Source organism: Ipomoea triloba, chromosome 5 (genome assembly GCF_003576645.1).
Source record: "Ipomoea triloba cultivar NCNSP0323 chromosome 5, ASM357664v1".
Taxonomy (NCBI): Eukaryota; Viridiplantae; Streptophyta; class Magnoliopsida; order Solanales; family Convolvulaceae; genus Ipomoea; species Ipomoea triloba.
The window spans coordinates 11,093,682-11,105,678 of record NC_044920.1 but is presented as its reverse complement, the minus strand read 5'-3'; the positions used below and the strand labels follow the sequence as shown (position 1 = coordinate 11,105,678).

General features: G+C 34.2%; 2 long non-coding RNA genes across 4 annotated transcripts; one reads left to right on the top strand and one right to left on the bottom strand.

The window, feature by feature from the left end:
* Positions 1-5,194: 5,194 nt before the first annotated feature.
* LOC116019817 lies at positions 5,195-10,586 on the bottom strand. 2 transcript variants are annotated; one of them, XR_004098768.1, is made up of 4 exons: positions 10,499-10,586; positions 10,300-10,389; positions 8,251-8,400; positions 5,195-5,695 (listed from the first exon to the last, which is right to left on the bottom strand). It is a non-coding gene; the product is annotated as an uncharacterized LOC116019817 (long non-coding RNA). The 2 variants fall into 2 exon arrangements; XR_004098767.1 differs by lacking the exon at positions 10,499-10,586 and having other exon boundaries at positions 10,300-10,491.
* On the top strand, positions 5,695-8,617 carry LOC116019818. 2 transcript variants are annotated; one of them, XR_004098770.1, is made up of 3 exons: positions 5,695-5,841; positions 6,840-6,912; positions 8,334-8,617. It is a non-coding gene; the product is annotated as an uncharacterized LOC116019818 (long non-coding RNA). The 2 variants fall into 2 exon arrangements; XR_004098769.1 differs by having other exon boundaries at positions 5,695-6,912.
* Positions 10,587-11,997: the final 1,411 nt, after the last annotated feature.

Below are 11,997 nucleotides of genomic sequence, written 5' to 3'. Positions count from 1 at the left end.
AAAAAAAAAAAAAAAAAAAAAAAACAGCCGGCCGGCCCAGGCGCCCGGCCAGGCGCCGCCTAGTCGGCCGGCTAGGCACCCGGCCGCGGAGGAGGCCGATTTCGGCCTTCCTCGACGCGGCCGGGCGCCGCCTAGCGTCTAGGCGCGATTTCTGCAACACTGCTAACAAGTCCATTATAAGAGAAATAACTCTGAAAATAATGATTGGAATTAATTCCGTAATACCAAGAGTCATTTATGAACGGACACAGTAGGTGAAAAGTTGCTCTCGAGAGGTCACTGGAGTCGCGGTGTGAGACATCGTTCCAGTTTGTGAACCATCGAGACATCAGGCTATGCCGCGAGACGTGGCGCAAGTCCGCGAGACATCGGGCGCGCGCGCCAGCTCGGGCTGCGCGACATCGCACTCGCACGCGAACGACCTCTCGCGAGAGGTCGACTCCGCTAGTCGCTCGCGAGACATCGAACTACCTCTCGCGAGAGGTCTGTCCGTTTCATGTCTCGGTCGGGCGAGATATCAATTCTGAAAATAGCATAACTTAGCCCAGTGGTGCCAGCGTATAAGAGTCAATCCATTTTAAGCACAGTTTGGGATTTGATTTGCACCCTCTCCCCGCGCGCGAGAGAGAGCATCTATGCTATACAAGTTACTTAGTCATAAAAAGACCCTTATATAAATTGTGGGACAAATCTTCATTCGCAACTAATGTGGGACAAAAGTTACATAAGCTTTTTTCTCACCCAAATTCCATCTCAAATGGGTTTGCTTGCGTGGCATGATTTTGAGTGGATGATATTTGAGAATCATGGTTTTATGTGTAAATTCTTTAGCATGAAATATTTTTATAAGTTATCTCTTGTAGATATTGACTATATTCATTTGGAAATCTTGATAAATGTTTATAGTATAAAAAATTATTTCAAATATATATGTATAGCCGTATGTATGTGTGTGTGTATATATATATATATATATATATATACATATATATATATATACACTTGAGAGAGAGAGAGAGAGAGAAATTGAAAGGAGAATGTTTAATTGATGATTTAAAATGTTTGACAACAAGAGCTATTTATAGTGATGGAATTAAACTAACAAGGCTAGAAACTAGGATATAATGTAATTGTTAGTGCTGCATGATCTCCACGTACTGCACTCCATGTAGCATGACCAATTGACCACTAATTACTTTAATATCTAACAAACTAATTAATTAGAACTTGGTTTTAACAATTATAATAATAATTATATTATTATATTATTATAACTTGCATCCTTTAAACCAAGCTGGATATATTGGTCATCCCAATATCCTTCTTCACTTTGAGAAATGTCTTCGTCTTCAACGGCTTCGTAAAGATATCAGCAACTTGATAGGCACTTGAACAACACTCAAAGTTGATTTGTTTTTCAGCAACCAACTCTATGATTTTGTGATACTTGATATCAATATGTTTGCTGCGACCATGAAAGACATTCTTGGACAACGAAATTGCAGACTTGTTGTCACAAAAAATTGTTGTAGATGCTTCCTGCTTGTGTTGTAAAAATTCCAAAGTTCTTCTCAGTCAAATTGCCTGAGTAGCACAATTTGCTACTGCAATATATTCTACTTCTGCAGTTGAAAGTGCTACAATCTGCTGCTTCTTTGAAGACCAAGAAAATATGGCTGAACCAAGATAGAAGGCATATCCTGATGTGCTTTTTCCGGTCTCAACATCTCCAGCCCAATCACTGTCTATATACCCAACAAGTTCCACAACTTTATTAGTAGAGTAAAAAATTCCATCATTTATCGTACCTTTGACATATCTCAGAAATTGCCTTATTGCAGCCGAATGTGATTCTTTTGGTTCCTCCATGAATATGCTAAGTATTCCAATTCCAAAAGAAATATCCGGCCTTGTTGCCACTAGATACCTCGAAATAAAGATTCCACCATCCATCTAAACAACCTCAAGGCCAAGAAAGTAACACATAAGGCCCATATTAATCATTTCAAATCTCTTAATGAGTGCCTCCATGAATTATGAGATTAACTTCAAGTTATTTCTATTTTCTAGTATAAACTAAATCATCAACATACAGACACATTATAACAACATCACCAGAATCAGTGCATTTGACATACAAAGTGTGTTCATGAGAACATCTCATAAAACCACTTTCAATAAAATATGAGTCAATGCAATCATACCATGCCCTAGGCGCCTGCTTAAAGCCATATAAAGCTTTTCTCAACCTGTAAACTTTATTTTCTTCCCCTTTCTCCACAAATCCTGTAGGTTGCTCAACATATATCTCTTCTTCAAGAAAACCATTCAAAAAAGCAGACTTTACATCCATTTGATGCAATTTCCAATCATTTTGAGCAGCAAGAGAAATAACCATTCGAATTGTATAAAGTCTACTTACGGGAGCAAAAACCTCAAAATAATCAATACTTGGTTTATTCTTGTAGCCCTTTGCTACCCACCGTGCTTTTAAAACGGTCAATTTCTCCATTTGACTTGTATTTGGTTCTGTAGACCCACTTTACTCCAATTGACTTCTTTCTAGGAGGTAATTCTGTTAACTCCCAGTTACCATTCTTTTCAATGACATGAATCTCCTCATCCATCGCCTTAAGCCAATGAATTTCTATAGTAGCCTCCTCAAAGGATAGAGGGTCACAATCTGCAAAAAGAGCAAATTGAACAATCTCTTCATCAAACAGGTCATTATCATGACCCAAAACATAATCCTGCAAGCGAACTGGTAATTGGCGCTCGCGTTGAGATCGTCGAACAGACGACTCTGGTTGCGAAGGAGACTGGACATTATCTGAAATCGGTTGCTCATCAACAATATTTTCAACAACTGGAACAATAACTGGCCTTTCATCTTTAGCTGACCAATCCAAGGCACTATATTCATCAAAAGTGACATCACGACTTATAACAACCTTTTTAGTTTCCTTTGAAGCGTCACTATAACCAATGAATATAAACTTCTCACCTTTAGTATCCAACTTCTTTCTCAATTGATTTGGCACATGTGTATATGCCAAACATCCAAAAACCTTGAGATTTCTTATAGAGGGTTTTCTCCGACTCCAAGCTTCCTCAAGTGTCCTATCACGAACAATTTTAGTTGGACACCTGTTTAGTACATAGACAACACAAGCAACAACTTCTGCCCAAAAAAGGCTTAGGCAGATTTTTAGATTTCAACATGCACATCACCATATCCATGATAGATCTATTCTTCCTCTCAGCCTGTAACACCCCCAATTTTCATAATCCAAATTAACATAATGAACCTACAATTATCCTTCAAAGAGGTGTTACCGCCATACCTAATCATCCTAGATTAGATGCTCAGGCTAAACCTTTATTACAAACTTCAATATTCCAATGAAGCTTTATCACTATCCAACGTCAACTACAAGAAATTTTAAATTACAAAACCTCATCACAATAAAAGAAAACTAATCTACCATTTTATGTTCTCAACATTTGTTCTACCGTCAGCTCATAATTGATACTAGCGCTCTCTTGATCAAATGCTTACTCAGATCCTGAAAAACAAGTTTAGGAAAAACATAGGAAACACAAAGTTAGCATAAAATGCTAAGTAAGGTTCACTTTGCCCCGTAAAATAATTACATTTATAGTTTTGAAAATATAGATACTTTGTGAATAGGTTTTGATACTTGGTTCAACCACATTTTCAAAAATATTTAGCCAAAGGCTTTGTAAGAACATTTTCAAATGTGTTTTCAAAATACTTCAAGCCGACACTAGAATAAATGAGTGGAATTTTACAAAATACGGGAGGAGATCCAAGAAGCTTAATTCACCCCAAAACCACGAGTTTTTCCCAAATAAAGATTTAGCGTCAATTCTTGCACAACATACACTTGCCTTACTAAGGTAAGGTTTTCTTAAATACAACCTTTGAGACTCCAATGAGACACCTAAGTAATAACATCCACTTACACCACAACCTTTGAAAAATAGTTTTCATTCAACATCATAAATAGGGATTATAATACTCTCTCAAAATAGTTCTCACTTGACATTATAAACAAGGTTTATAACTTTTCCCCAAAATGGTTTACTCAACAACCAAACTATACTTTACCCAACGATAATTCCATATCTGATATAGAGTAATAGATTTTAAAAATAATAATGTTTAGTATCTTCAAAGCATTATAACCACTCACAAATCATTTCATAATCTCTTTCAATACATAGTACAAATATTATAAGTCACTCAAGGCATAATACTTCTCAAACGTTTCCAAGGTATATATATTAGTATGGAGGATTCCAAAATAACATTTCCCAAGATAATACTATTAGTCAAATACTCACTCAAGGTATAATCATCTCCAATAATCATTTGCAACGTATATATAGACATAATTATATTCAAGTATGGAGGAATATATATAGTTCACCTTTTCTTATAAAACATTTCCAAAGTATAGAAGGTACATATATATAAATATAGAGGAAATCATATCATAGAGTTTAGTCATTTCAAGATATCGATTTCTCAAATCATTCTCATCATAGTTAAGGATATTAATAATTCCAATCTCATTTTCAAATATCAACATATCATGACAATACATAAGTGGAGGTATCCCAATCATAATCAATCACAAGTATAGAGATATCAATCTCAATCTCAATCTCAAAATCACAATAGTGGGGCAGGGACATCATCTCAGCGAAACCCTAAGTGAACAGCAATCCTCTACTGAACACATCACACAACCCCCCACTTTACCATAGGTGGAAACAGGACCACTACTTTAAGTGTGCACACCCCCTAACTGGGATTCCAAGCCCAGCGGGTAGTAAACCAATCCTAGTAACCCAGGATGATTTCTACTAGGTTACTCCTCAAATACTAACCCAGGATGATTTCTACCAGGTTTAATTGTAACACTCCGTATTTTCTCAACATTATTAATTTAAATATAATATTTCAAAAAGAGCTCATTTTCTTATTATTAAATATTTTAGTAAAATGTTACTAAATCTAATTATTTTGCCGAATGAGCTTATAAATAAAATATTTTATACTTCTTATCTCAAATGGTTTGATACAAACTATTTATATAATTATTTATGGTTTTAAAACCTCTATTCAAGGGATAAATTTAATTATCAAAATTTTGACCCAAAAGTCTATCTGAGACAAACCTGTGATCTTTATATCATTGTTTTGAGCCTAAGTTTAAACCCAATATAAACCTAAGTCCAAATGATTTAATCTCTTAAATCTAAATAGTTCTTGAGTCCAATTTATGCAAGCCCAATTGTTTTAAGCCCAAGACAAAACCTAAGTAGATATATAAACTTATGTACATTGCTTTCAAGAGAGTTATTCATCTTCAAAACGCCCTTTAATTTCGCCTCCCTCTCTACGCGATTTTCTCTCTCTCGGTGGACTGCAGATCGACGAACACAGCAGATCGACGAAGCTCCGGCGGCGACCCCAGGTGACGGTAGCAGTGGCGTCTCCGGCGGCCGGCAGCGGCCTCCAGCGGCGGTGGTGGGCGACCGCCCACGTCGGTGTCCTCCTCCTTCAACAGCAACAACGAACAGCAGCAGTGAACCTAGGTTTCCATCTCCCTTTTTTTCGGCGAGCAGCAGGTGGGTCGACGGCGATGGTGGTGGTTTGTGGAATCTAGACGAAAGCATAGGAAGAAGATGGATTAAGGTGGCTTAATGATGGATTAAAAGATGGTGATGGTGTTTCCGGCGTTACTAAGGCAAACACGAGGGAGAAGGATTAAGGATGGATTAACAAATGAGATTAGGATGATTGAAGAGGTAATGACTTTGCTTAGGATTTAATGACTTTGATTAGTGTTGTTAATGGTGATTATAGTTTATTTAGTGATTAATTATGGATTGATGATGGTTTAATTGGTGATTAATGTTGATTAGTTGACGATATGAATAGGTAGACTAATGAATAGATTATATTACTATTCAATAATGATTTTTGGTGGTTATGATTGATAATTGAATTAATAGTGGATTAATGAAGATTATTAGTAGTGATGTGATTATTGGCTATTAATTAATTAATGATGATTAAAGCAAATGGTGGGTTGATTATGGAATATTAATCAATGATGATGGCTAGTGATTAATAGTTGATAAAGTTAAGATTAAATGTTTTTTTTTTTGAAGAATTAAGATTAAATGTTGATTATTGGATAATAATGATTAAATTATGGGAGTTGATTAATGGTGATTATGGACTAGGATTATGGATGATGAATGTCATTAATATTGATTAATAATGATGATGTGATTATGGTTCTTGATTAAGAAATGATTGTGGATTAATAATATGGATTGATTATGGATAATTATGTTGATTAATTAATGTTGGTGAAGTTTAATAATGAGGTGTTTGAATAAAGATGATATTATTAGTGGTTATGTTGTTGATAATGCTTATGAGCTATTAAGGGGTTAAAGAGGGTGATTAGCATGCTAATGGAAGTTAATGATTAAGATAGTGATTAGTATTAAATGGGTTTATTGGATGATGATGGGCTATTGATAAAGTAATCTTGGTTTAAGGGTGTTTAATACTAAGACTATGGTTGGTGATGCATCATGGTTGAGGATTAAGATTGATGTTGATTAGTGAGTTGGCAATGAGGAAATAATTGGATGAATGAGGTGGATGGTGAAGAAGGGTTTGTTGTAAGAAAGGAGATGCCATTGTGATAACTATGATGTTGTTGAGTTAGTGAGAATGATAATGATGTTATATGGGATTGATGATGGAATAAAGATTGGTTGGCTCGCAGGTTCCTCGTTGAAGTGTTTAGCTTAAAAGTTGAGCCTTGGATTGGACGTTTGGCTTTTGGAGCTTAGCATGAGGTAAGTTTCTATGTCCGTCAAAACTACCTTTCCCTATCTAAAATGTGCTATTTATCTGATTTGGGTCTTTAAACTATTTGAAAATGTGTTTGGGTTTCTAAAATGCGATAAATAGCAAAATGAGTATGTTTTGGTGTTAAATTGTGATTTACTAATCTATGAGTATGAGTGCATTTATATATTGAGAATTCTATGAGAAATTAGTTGAGTATGAAACTATATAGATTTTGGAAGGCATAAACTATATTTATTGTGAGAGATATAAACTATACTATGATTGGAGGATAAATCCTATGTTTGATATAAACCCTATTTTGGAAATGTATATATTATATATATACTCTATCTTGTTTTGGGAAGTGTATTTGAATAGCCTACAGGCAATGGAAAATATCTATGAAAACTATTTCGAAAGAATATTACTATCTTGGAGGAATTATATAATAATGTACCTATTTTGGAGAATATACTTATGTTATAATCTATATGGAGGTTATCTATACTTTTATTATTGGAGGTTACGAGAATCTTGGGCTGCGGTCCAGATTATTGTGAGCACTTAGGGCTGCGGTTCTATTTGCTATTGATATGAGAACCTAGGGCTGCGGTCCTATTGGTTATTGATTGGATGGGTAACCTGGTAGTAAAAATCCTGGGTTACTAGGGCTAGTAACTACCTTTGGGGCTTGGAATCCCCGGGGTGTACGCACATAGGTTTCTAGTTCCTGTTTCCATTTACATTGTATGGGTGTGAAGGTTCGGTAGTGGAGGCAAGCTCCGTTCCTATCCTCCTATTGGTGATTTGAGTACCTCCATACTTATGTTTTACTTGATGATTTACTATGAATTAAGAATTGTTAGATACCTCCACTTATGTATTATTATGCTATATTGATACTTGAGAATGCGAGTTGAACTACCCATTGATATTTGAGAATGACTTTGAGAATATCTATACTGGAAATGCTTATATGATGAGCTATGTTTTATGATTATGAATTCCTCCCTATCTATATTATGATATTCTTGAGTAAAGCTGGAATTGAATTCCTCCGTGCTTATATTATATGTACATCTTACAAATGATCTTTGGGAATGTTATGTTTTGAAATGAGTGGTGATCGAGATGTATTATAATAAGTATTATTACTTATATGAACCTATTGGTACTTTGAGTAGTGTGCGTGTTATCTTTAAATACGTAAGTAATGTATGGAAAACTATTTTGGGAAGTATCTTTACTATGTATCTTTGGTATGAGTCAAACTCTTTTACTAAACGGTTCCAAAACATATTTACAAAGTATAGCTATTTTCAAAAGTATATATATGTACTTACTTTACAGGGCGGGGTAGAGCTTACTTAGCATTTTTGTGCTAATCCTTTTACCTCTTGTTTTCCCAAACCTTAATTGTTTTCAGGACTTGGACTTGTGGCTAGTGAGAGCGTGGCGTAGAACTTGTACCCGAGCTTTGGTTATGGTATAACCTGTATAGTTAGAAGTGAATTGATGTTGTAGTTAGATATGGTTTAGAATGAAGGATTGGTTGTACTTAAATTTGTAGATAGAAATCCTTGTAGCCTGTGCGTTTGGGTTTAGATTCTAGCCCAAGCGTGGCATAGCACCCCATAGTTTAAGTTTTAGTTTCGCTTCCGCATTTATTTTCCGAATGGTTAGCAAGAATTATTGTTTATTTATGTTTAACCCCGTACTAGAAATTGGGGGTGTTACATTAATTCCAACATAGGGCCTTAGCCCACATCACAATCAAACACAGAAAGGGATACACCTCTAAAATAAGTACATTTTTGCATAATTCCTCCAAAATAGTAATAGTCATTCAAAATAGATTTTTATAAACATTCTCATTTGCCCATAGGCTATTCAAATCATAATTTTCAAAGTAACATAAGGGTATATAAAACCATCATTAGCCACACTCTTTCAAAATAGAGTTTATGTCCACAACAATATTTATCCTCCACATACGAAACATATACATTTTCCAAAGTAGTATTTAACCTCCATATTAGAGTGTATACATACATTTTTAATCAAATAGGGTCTCAAGCCCTTACTTTCTCAAATTTCCCCACAAGGATACATTTTTTAAACACCAGAAGACCTTTTCTCCAAAAACAACATATAGATCTTTCAAAATAAATATACATATGTGCGTGTATCCGTATAAGCTTTTATATAGTTTCAACGTAGATAGATCCTCCAATAATAAGCATAACTTATGTTTTCAAAATACTACGTTTTTATACAATTACCAAAACCATACATTTTAGTATTTTACCACTAAACCACGATCGTAAATCACCAAGTGGTAGCTCTCTTAAAATAGAGTCGTACCAAACTTACAAAAATTTATAATAATATCTCTCAATACAAAATTTTCCAAAATATAAACCCATATCTCAAAATAGTATAAGTATACATAATTTATTAAACAAAAGTGCTTAAGTCAAATAGTTTCTAAAAATATATAGTTTCCAAATACATTTACGAGGGTTACTAATCAAGTAGTTTTTTTTATAAAAGTATTAGTGTACATCTTAAAAATTAATATATGTAATTATATAAATATTTTCCGAAATCAGTATATTATATCTCAAGATATATATAGTTTTCGGAATAGAATTTTCTTGGTAAGTCATAAGTCCCCAAATCATATATCTTCTCAAAGTACATACTATTTCTAATTATAGATACTAAGTTTATCAAGTCAAGAAATATATAAAGTATAAACCCTTCCCAAAAATAATAATCTCTTTAGTACATAACTCTTTAAAAATCATATAATATATTGCCAAACCAAAATATTTTCAAATGATTGAAGTAGTTTAATTGGATTGATCTAAGTTATTTAAAATGATGAGGTCTATGGTTCTAATCCCACTCTATACACCATAAATCATTTTATAAGAGTCATAATATAAAAATACACACAAGTGAGCTGGGAAAAGAATTGAACCCAGGACCTCTAACCAACAAAACTAGCATCCAAACCACTGCACTGCCTTACATCTGTTAATTACACTATGCAATCTACTGTACATATATTCACAGGTCTATGTAAGACCCGTGACACCCACTCCCTCTGTCCCTAACGGGATTGTCCTTCTCACAACATTTCCAGTACACAGACCAGTTCGAAAGCAACACAGAAAATTTCTTCTAAAATTCCCAAATTCCATGGCAAACCACATCTTTCTTTCCCAACATTTTAAATATAGATATACACAAATTCTAAAGGTCAAATAACACTATATTTGCTATCATTTCCACAAAACTTGAGAAGTAAAACAGTCTCAAAATATAAAATTAAAACATCAACCAAAAATTAGGGCAAAATAATTTGAGCAAACATAAACCATTACCTCAAGCTTAAACCTTCAAAAATCACTCATAATCTTCACTCCAACCAATAGCCTCTGCAATTTATTTTCCTCCCTCTCCCAACCCAAATTCTCAATAAAATCATCAAACCACAACAAACCCACATCAAGGTTACAACCAAATCTTATAAGCTAAGAGTTGAATGGAAATCTAGAGGAGAAAAGGAAGAAGAGGGCTTACCGTTTGAAGTCTAGGGTTTTGGAAGAAGAATACTTCTTTCATTTCTAAGAGAACAATCGAGAGAGAGAGATGAAGTTGGAAAAATGAGCTCATCCACAAATGCATACATTATATATATATATATATATATATATATATATATATATATATATAGTAAAGATTATAGTTCTAGAGTGTTCATTGGGTCATGGGCTAAAAATTGGGCTTATTAATATTTTGGGCTCAAGCAAAGTTATTGAACTTGGGAAGATAAATTATTTGGGATTAGAAAGTCTGATAGTTATAAAAATGATATTAGCAGGCTTCTCTCAGATTTTGGATAGAAAATTTTTCGATCATAAAATAATTTATTTAAAGCCCAAAGCAAAATAATTAGTTTTAATAGTATTTTAATAATATTTGAACTAAAAATATTTATCGTTGAAAAATAAATTTTATTTTCTAGAGTATTTAAATTAAAATAATATCGTTTATTTAGAGCAAATTTACGGGGTATTACACAGCCACTCCGTTTTGTTGTGGAGTGTATCTAGCTGTCATCTGGTGCTGAATACCCTTCTCCTTCAGAAAATCATCACAAGCAATATATTATGTACCTCTATCAGTTTTCAAGATTTTAATTTCATAACTACTCTGCTTTTCTACAAAAGTCTTAAATTGTTTGAAAACATCACATGCATCAGACTTTTGCTTCAGAAAGTAAACTCATGTTTTTCTACTGAAATCATCAATGAAAGTAAAAAAGTACTTACAACCTCCATGTGAGGAAACCTCCAACGAACATTGGTCTGAGTGAATAATCTCCAACTGTTTTGTGGCTCACCTTGACATGCCCACGGGGAAGGGATCTCTATGCTTCTTCCCAATCAAACAAATCTCACAAATACGATCAGGAACATTCACAACAGGTAAATCAGAAACAAGCTCCTTTTTTCTAGATAGTTTAATCCAGAGAAATGGAAATGTCCAAATCGCATATGCCATAACTAATTATCATCACAAATTTAAGAATTAAAGCAAGCAAGAAGTGCATGATTGATTTTCAAATGAAATAGTCGATTTTGGGACATATTTACCTTTGCAATCAAAACTCCCTTAGCATCTATAATGGTACAACATCCCTGTGTAATATTTATCTTATATCCTTTTGTAGACAATTGCCCCATACTCAACAAATTTTGGTGTAGGTCAGGAACATAGAACACATCGGATATAAAATTGTGAGTACCATCCTTCAACTGAATAGAGATTTTACCTTTTCCCAAAATTGGCACTTTTGACTTATTGCCAAATGTCACTTCAGACTAGATTGATTCATCTAGTTCGGAAAACAATTCTTTCTTCCCACACATATGGTTACTACACCCAGTATCCAAGAACCATATGTTTTCGTCTGCAGAAAAATTATTACTGGCCAATAGTAAGGTTTCAGAACTCTCACTAGACTTTTCAGCAATGTTTGCTTGATTCCCACGATTGTCCTCATTGTACCAACAATC